The sequence below is a fragment of the Schistocerca cancellata genome, chromosome 3 (assembly GCF_023864275.1).
Source record: "Schistocerca cancellata isolate TAMUIC-IGC-003103 chromosome 3, iqSchCanc2.1, whole genome shotgun sequence".
Classification (NCBI taxonomy): domain Eukaryota; kingdom Metazoa; phylum Arthropoda; class Insecta; order Orthoptera; family Acrididae; genus Schistocerca; species Schistocerca cancellata.
Genome location: NC_064628.1, coordinates 305,567,624 through 305,574,263, shown reverse-complemented (window position 1 = coordinate 305,574,263; position 6,640 = coordinate 305,567,624). Strand labels below are relative to the sequence as shown.

The 6,640-nt window shown below is 42.7% G+C and overlaps 1 non-coding gene across 1 annotated transcript; it reads left to right on the top strand.

Moving 5' to 3' along the window:
* Nucleotides 1-5,718: 5,718 nt before the first annotated feature.
* Nucleotides 5,719-5,825, top strand: LOC126178687 (U6 spliceosomal RNA). Its single transcript, XR_007536566.1, has one exon. It is a non-coding gene; the product is annotated as a U6 spliceosomal RNA (small nuclear RNA).
* Nucleotides 5,826-6,640: the final 815 nt, after the last annotated feature.

Here is a 6,640-nt window from a genome sequence, read left to right as displayed (position 1 = left end):
ATATACAATTAATGTAAAAATGCTAAAGACTTATACATTGCGTGTACACTTTATTTCATCTCTTAATGTGATCAGTTCATGTAAAAATGTTAAAGACTTATACAGTGCGTGTGCACTTTATGTCATTTGTTAATATATTTTGTAGCCATTGCGTATACGCTTTGTCATTTCTTAATATGTTATGTACTCAGTGCATGTGCACTCTATTTCATTTCTTAATATGTTCTGCACTTATCAATAATGTTATATATATATATATATATATATATATATATATATATATATATACACTCTGTAACTGTAGGCTTAGTAAACTAAATAGATTATAGAAAAATTTGTTGCTCATGGCAAGTCCAATTGACTCACTATCGCTGCCAAATTCCCCCCCCCCCCCCACAGTGGAGGGTTATGTAAGAGGTCCATGACTAAGGAAATCTGTTGCTAGCGCACGCGAGTAGATGTAGTTTCGATGGATTGTATGATATGTAAGCTATAAGAGAATCTCAGACCAGAGAGCAGTGTTGACTGCAGTAGGAACTGTGTGGCAGTACCAGTAATTAGTACCTAGCAGTCTGATGTATCAAGTTGGCTGGGCCGGTCGTTGGGAGCGATGGCGGTCCCTCTCCGATGTAGTATAAGGTAAAAGCAGCCTCACGCATATGTATTATTGTTATATCAAGTCCCATGTAAATGTTTTTAAAAAAATCTCTTAATACTAATCATTCTTTAAAAAATTAACTTTTGACAATCATTCATATGAATTTAAAGAATTTACTAATTTCATCAATCCATGGTCATCCCGATTATTGTAAAGAAAAATCAGTTGTTTCTTTTATACATGACAAATCTATCGGCCAGCATTGCACTGGGCTGTGCCAGAAAAATTTCTTACAGGAGCAGATATATGTGCGTTATCCGGCGACTTCATTGAGGTAAGAATTTTCAGTTTATTCAGAATGAATCTTCAGGGTCATGAGGCAGCACTGCTGACGTCCAAAATTTACCAGTTTAAATTCACAGTCAGTTATTGATAGGTTATAAGTGAGCCACAATGTTATTGAGAGATTAGTCACATTTTATAATTAGTAGGTTACGGAATTTATTTATTGGGAGGTTATGCTGAATGTGAATGCAAGAAACATATTTTTACTGTTGGGAGGTTACATGGTGTACTCGCCCTATTAGCAGCAGGAACTCGCGGTGCTCTCTCACTGACGGTCTAACTGACTCTGAGCTGTTCTCGCTCGTATTTGAAGCTCGTAAGAATATGTAATAAACGAATGGTGTACTAGCCTTACTAGCAGCAGGAACTCGCTGTGCTCTGTCACTGACGGTCTAACCGACTGACTTCACCAAAAAACGTGATATTGAATACAATTTTTCATTATCAAAGTTGTTTCTATTGTATATATTTTCTGAGTGTTAATATATCCTAGCTTTTCTTAATTGAAACCTAGTTTCACTTATGGTGAGCAGCAGACACGAAACTTAAGGACGTTTGATACCACGACATGTCGAGTTCACCTATAATCGTAGTGGAACAGTACAGTGTTGCCCATAAGAAGTAGACCACTAATTGAATCGCCGTAACCTCTAGATTAAGTGAATTTTGTGAGAAGCGCAACATATAGCAGAACTGTAGCAGAGTTCTAAAATTCAGGTTTCTTAAAAGCTACTATCTGAAATTCTGAAACGGTGACTACTACGATCAGCGGGAGAAGAGAACTCGTTGTGTATGCCTGTACTTTGCAACCATCGTGTGCAACATGCTCACCACTGCGTGCATCTTAACCATGGGTCACAAGCACCAAAGACAAATACCACTGTATGTTTAAGTAAACGTTCCGGTGTAACTGTCACCTATTGGATAGTCTGCGTTTAGGGAGAGCAAAAACTGTCGACACGACCTACAAGATTAGCTGCTGCAGCATGTGTTATAACGAGAGGGGAGCTTCATTCTGTTGCCAGCACAATCGCTGAAGATGATATATCTATTTGAGTAGAAGTAACCCTAATGAGCTGCAGGTAACAGAACGAATTTAACTCTGGCGAGGGCAGTGTACGGATTTGAACTTTCGTGGCGGTTTAAAACTGTGTGCGGAAGTCGGAACTGGGGCCGTTGCCTTTCTCGGGCAACTCCCTACTAACTAGTATACCCAAGAACGACTCACAACACGCCCTCGCAGCTTATCTTCCGCCATTACCTGCACTACTATCAAACTTTCCTGTGTAACTTGCGAGACAAACAATTCTGAAAGAAAGGATATTACAGACTGGCTTAGCCACACCCTAGGGGATTGTTTCCAGAGCAAGTCTAACTAAGAGTAGAGCTGTCTACATTTTCATCTACATATCTCCTATGCAGTACATAACGGAGTGTGCCGTGTACTGCCGCTAGTCCTTTTCTGCTCCATTCGCAAATGGAGGGAGTGGATGACGATTGTCTCCGTCCCCCGTGCGAGCCTTGATTTCTCTCATCTTGCGTTTGTCGTCCTCGCGCGAGATGTTTGTTTGCGACGGTAGTATCATTCTGCTGTCAGTCGCGACTGCTGGTCCTCTAAACTTTCTCAATAATGTTCCTCGAAAAGAACGTCTTCTACATTCAAGGGATTCCCATTTGAGTTCTCGGAGCATTTCCGTAACACTGTGTTGATCAAAGCTACCAGTGAAAAGTCGAACAGCACACCTCTGAAGTACTTCGATGTCTTCCTTTAACCCGGTCTGATGCGGATCCCAAACGCTCAAGTATGTTTCCTTGATAGATGAGCTACACTTTCCTAAAGTTCTCCCTATAAATCGAATTCGACCATTCTCCTTTCCCATACCGATCTCATGTGCTCGTTCCATGTCATATGTCTGAAACGTTACACCTGGATATTTAATCGACTTGACTATTTCTGAGAGCAGACCACTAACACTATATACGAACGTTATAGAATTGTTGTTTTCCTACTAATATGCATTAACTTACAGTCTTCTACATTAAGAGCAAACTGTCATTCTTTATAATTAATGGAAATTACCTCTATCGTCATATATCCTTCTACAGTTACTGACCAACGAGATTATACTGTACACTGGGCATCATCAGTAAGCAGCCGCAAATTGCTGCTCATCCTATCTGTCATACCTTTTATGTACAGCCGGAACATAGTGACCACATACCTAATAGCTGGTCTGTGCAGCGGTGACACGTCATGGCATGGAAGCAATGAGATCTTGGTTGGTCGTTGGAGTGAGCTGGCCAAACAACAGCACACACAAATCACCTAATTCCCGTAAATTCCGGGGAGGGGGCGATGAACTCTGACACCCCCATTCAATCACATTTCAGGTGTGTTCGATTGGGTTCAGATCTGGCGAGTTGGGATGCCAGCACATCAATTGGAACTCACCACTGTGTTTCTCGAACCACTCCATCGCACTCCAGACCTTGTGGCATGGCGCTTTTATCCTGTTCAAAAATGCCAATGCGATCGGGAACACTATTGTCATGAAGTTGTGTATGTGGTCTGCAACCAGTGTACGATACTTCTTGGCCGTCATGTGCCTTGCACCATCTCCACTGGATCCATGGATGCCAACGCTAATGTTCCCCAGAACATAATGGAGCCGCCGCCAGCTTGTCTCCGTCCCACATTTACATGTCAAGGAGCTTATCTCCTGGAAGACGGCGGATTCGCTTCCTCCTATCGGCATGATAAGAAGGTATCTGGATTCATCAGACTACGCAACGCTCTGCCACTGCGCCAACCTCCAGTGCCGATGGTCACGTGCCCATTTCAGTCTTAGTTGCCGATGTCGTGGTGTTAACATTGGCACATGAATGGGTCATCGGCTGCGGAGGCTCATCGTTAGGAGTGTCCGGTGCACTGTGTGTTGAGACACACTTGTACTCTCCCAGCATTAACGTATGAGTTTGTTCCGCGACAGTTCACCACCTTTCCTGGTTTACCAGTCTACCCAGCACACATCTGTAATAGGAGGTGGCCGCCCACCCCCACGATGTCTGGATGTGGCTTCGCCTTGGTTTCGCTCATCTTGAAAGCACTCACCACGACACTCCTCGAACACCCAATAAGTCGTGCAGCTTCCGAAATGCTCGTGCCGAGCCTCCGGGCCATTACAATCTGGCCTCGGCCAAACTCAACCATTCTACACAGGGATAGCACGCTCACTGATACTACATGCGCCATATGTGTGTCTGACTAGCAGTCACTCCTCCCCGGTTGACGCTGCTATCGCCTGGACGGGTTTATATCGATAGTAGGTCGGTGGGCATAATGTTGTGGCTGATCAGTGTATAATGAGAACCAGAGCGGTTCTATCTCACTTCCCTGGCAATACTGATCATACCTTTGTCTCCGATGAATACACGTCATTCAAGACAACATATTGGATTCGAGTCATTCATATATATGAGAAGCTATTCCGTAAGTTCGGACCTTTGTTAACATTCTGCAATGTGACACTGTGTCAAACGCTTTCCAGAAATCTGTAAGTATAGAATCTGTCTGTTGCCCTCCGCCCATAGTCAGCAGGATATGGTGCGAAAACAGCTATGTTTCGTACCAACAATGCTTTCTAACTTCTTTGCGATAAAATGACGTCAGCAGAAAAATGCCTTGGAATGTGAAAAACGTAATCATCTTACAAGAGAAGTTGTATCTGCCCACATCGCAATAAATACGTATATATAGACAGCAAGTTTCGGCAATTTAAATTGCCATATTCAGATCATCAACATACACTAACCAATGGGTCACTCAATGTAGTAAATAGATCGTAGTGCACTACACTGAGTGTCACAATAGTTTATGAACGTTGATGATCTGAAGGTGGCAATTTCAATTTCCAAAACTAGTCGTCTATGCATGTATTTATTGTGACCTGGGCAAGTAAAACTTCTCTAGTACGAAGACTACATGTTTCTAGATTAGTCTTGGTTGGTGGATGGTGACTTTCCTCTCTCAAGGAAAATTATTATATCCTATCGTGGAATATGCTCAAGAATTCATCTGCAATTTTCCGGGTCCGTTCTTTTACTCCTTTTATAGCCGGGAACCACCTGCGACTTTTTCCAGTCGCTTGGGACTTCCCACTGGGCGAAACATTCGCAGTAAATGCATACTAAGGAAGAGGTCAATGTCGAAGAGTACTCTTTGTCAAACCAAACTGGGATTCAATCTGGAACACGCTTGTTCTTTTCGACTCTTTCAGCTGCTTTTCAACGCCAGAGATAACTATTTCTGTGACCTGTATATGGGATTTGTGCGATGGTATATCTGTACAACTCTCCAGCGTAAATGATTTTTTAAAACGCGAAATTTAAAACTTCGGTTTCCCTGATGCCACAGAAGACTGGTCTAAAAGTGACTGAAACATGCAACCTTCGATCCACTTTACCATTTTACTCAGAAACAGAATGTTGTAGGATTCTCGACAAGATCTTTCACCTCAGTACGATGATGACTGTTTTTATATGCTTCGATGTGTTATAGGCGCACGAATTTCAAAATTTTTTTCTGTGTTAATTTTTGAATCGAAAGTACAAAAATATCTGTTTTCCCAGCACCTTCCGAATTTTAGTATTAAGCCACAGTTGGTATTTTCTGTCCTTTATCCACTTACTTAGTTGTCTGATTGAAGACAGGGTCGAGGTTATTGTGTCCTGCAGAATGTAGTTTTGCTTTAAATACTCTGCTAAGGTATAGGTGCATACTCGCTTCGGCGGTACATATACTAAAAAACTGGAACGATACAGAGAAAATTAGCATGGTCCCTGCGCAAGGAACATGCAAAATCATGGAAAAAAGACTACTAATCAAAAAGTTTGGGCCCGGATTTGAACCTCGCCACTACTTCACTTTTGAATAAAATTATCATCTTCGTTCAATCAATGGTTTTGTCAAAGAGGGCGGAGGAGTGAGCAGAGTTTTAGGGCAATAGTACCCTTTGGCTGGGAAACATCCCTAAACGGTGGAAGAACCTGCAATGATCAACGGCATGAGAATGCAGAAGGTAGTGGAAACTGTTCCATTAAAGACACATAAAGTGTATCCATACAACATGTCAGCTGTGACTGGAAAATGATGATTTCTACACTGGCAAAAGATTCCGGATCAGTTCTCCATTAGGATCTCCGAGAGGGGACAGCAAGGAGGAGGTGACCATGAGAAAAAAATTGAATAACCAACGAAAGGGTAACGTTCTAGGAGTCAGGGCGTGAAATGTTAGAGGTTTGAACGTGGTAGGGAATCTACAGAATTTGAGAAGAGATATGCACAGGTTCAGGCTAGATATACACTCCTGGAAATTGAAATAAGAACACCGTGAATTCATTGTCCCAGGAAGGGGAAACTTTATTGACACATTCCTGGGATCAGATACATCACATGATCACACTGACAGAACCACAGGCACATAGACACAGGCAACAGAGCATGCACAATGTCAGCACTAGTACAGTGTATATCCACCTTTCGCAGCAATGCAGGCTGCTATTCTCCCATGGAGACGATCGTAGAGATGCTGGATGTAGTCCTGTGGAACGGCTTGCCATGCCATTTCCACCTGGCGCCTCAGTTGGACCAGCGTTCGTGCTGGACGTGCAGACCGCGTGAGACGACGCTTCATCCAG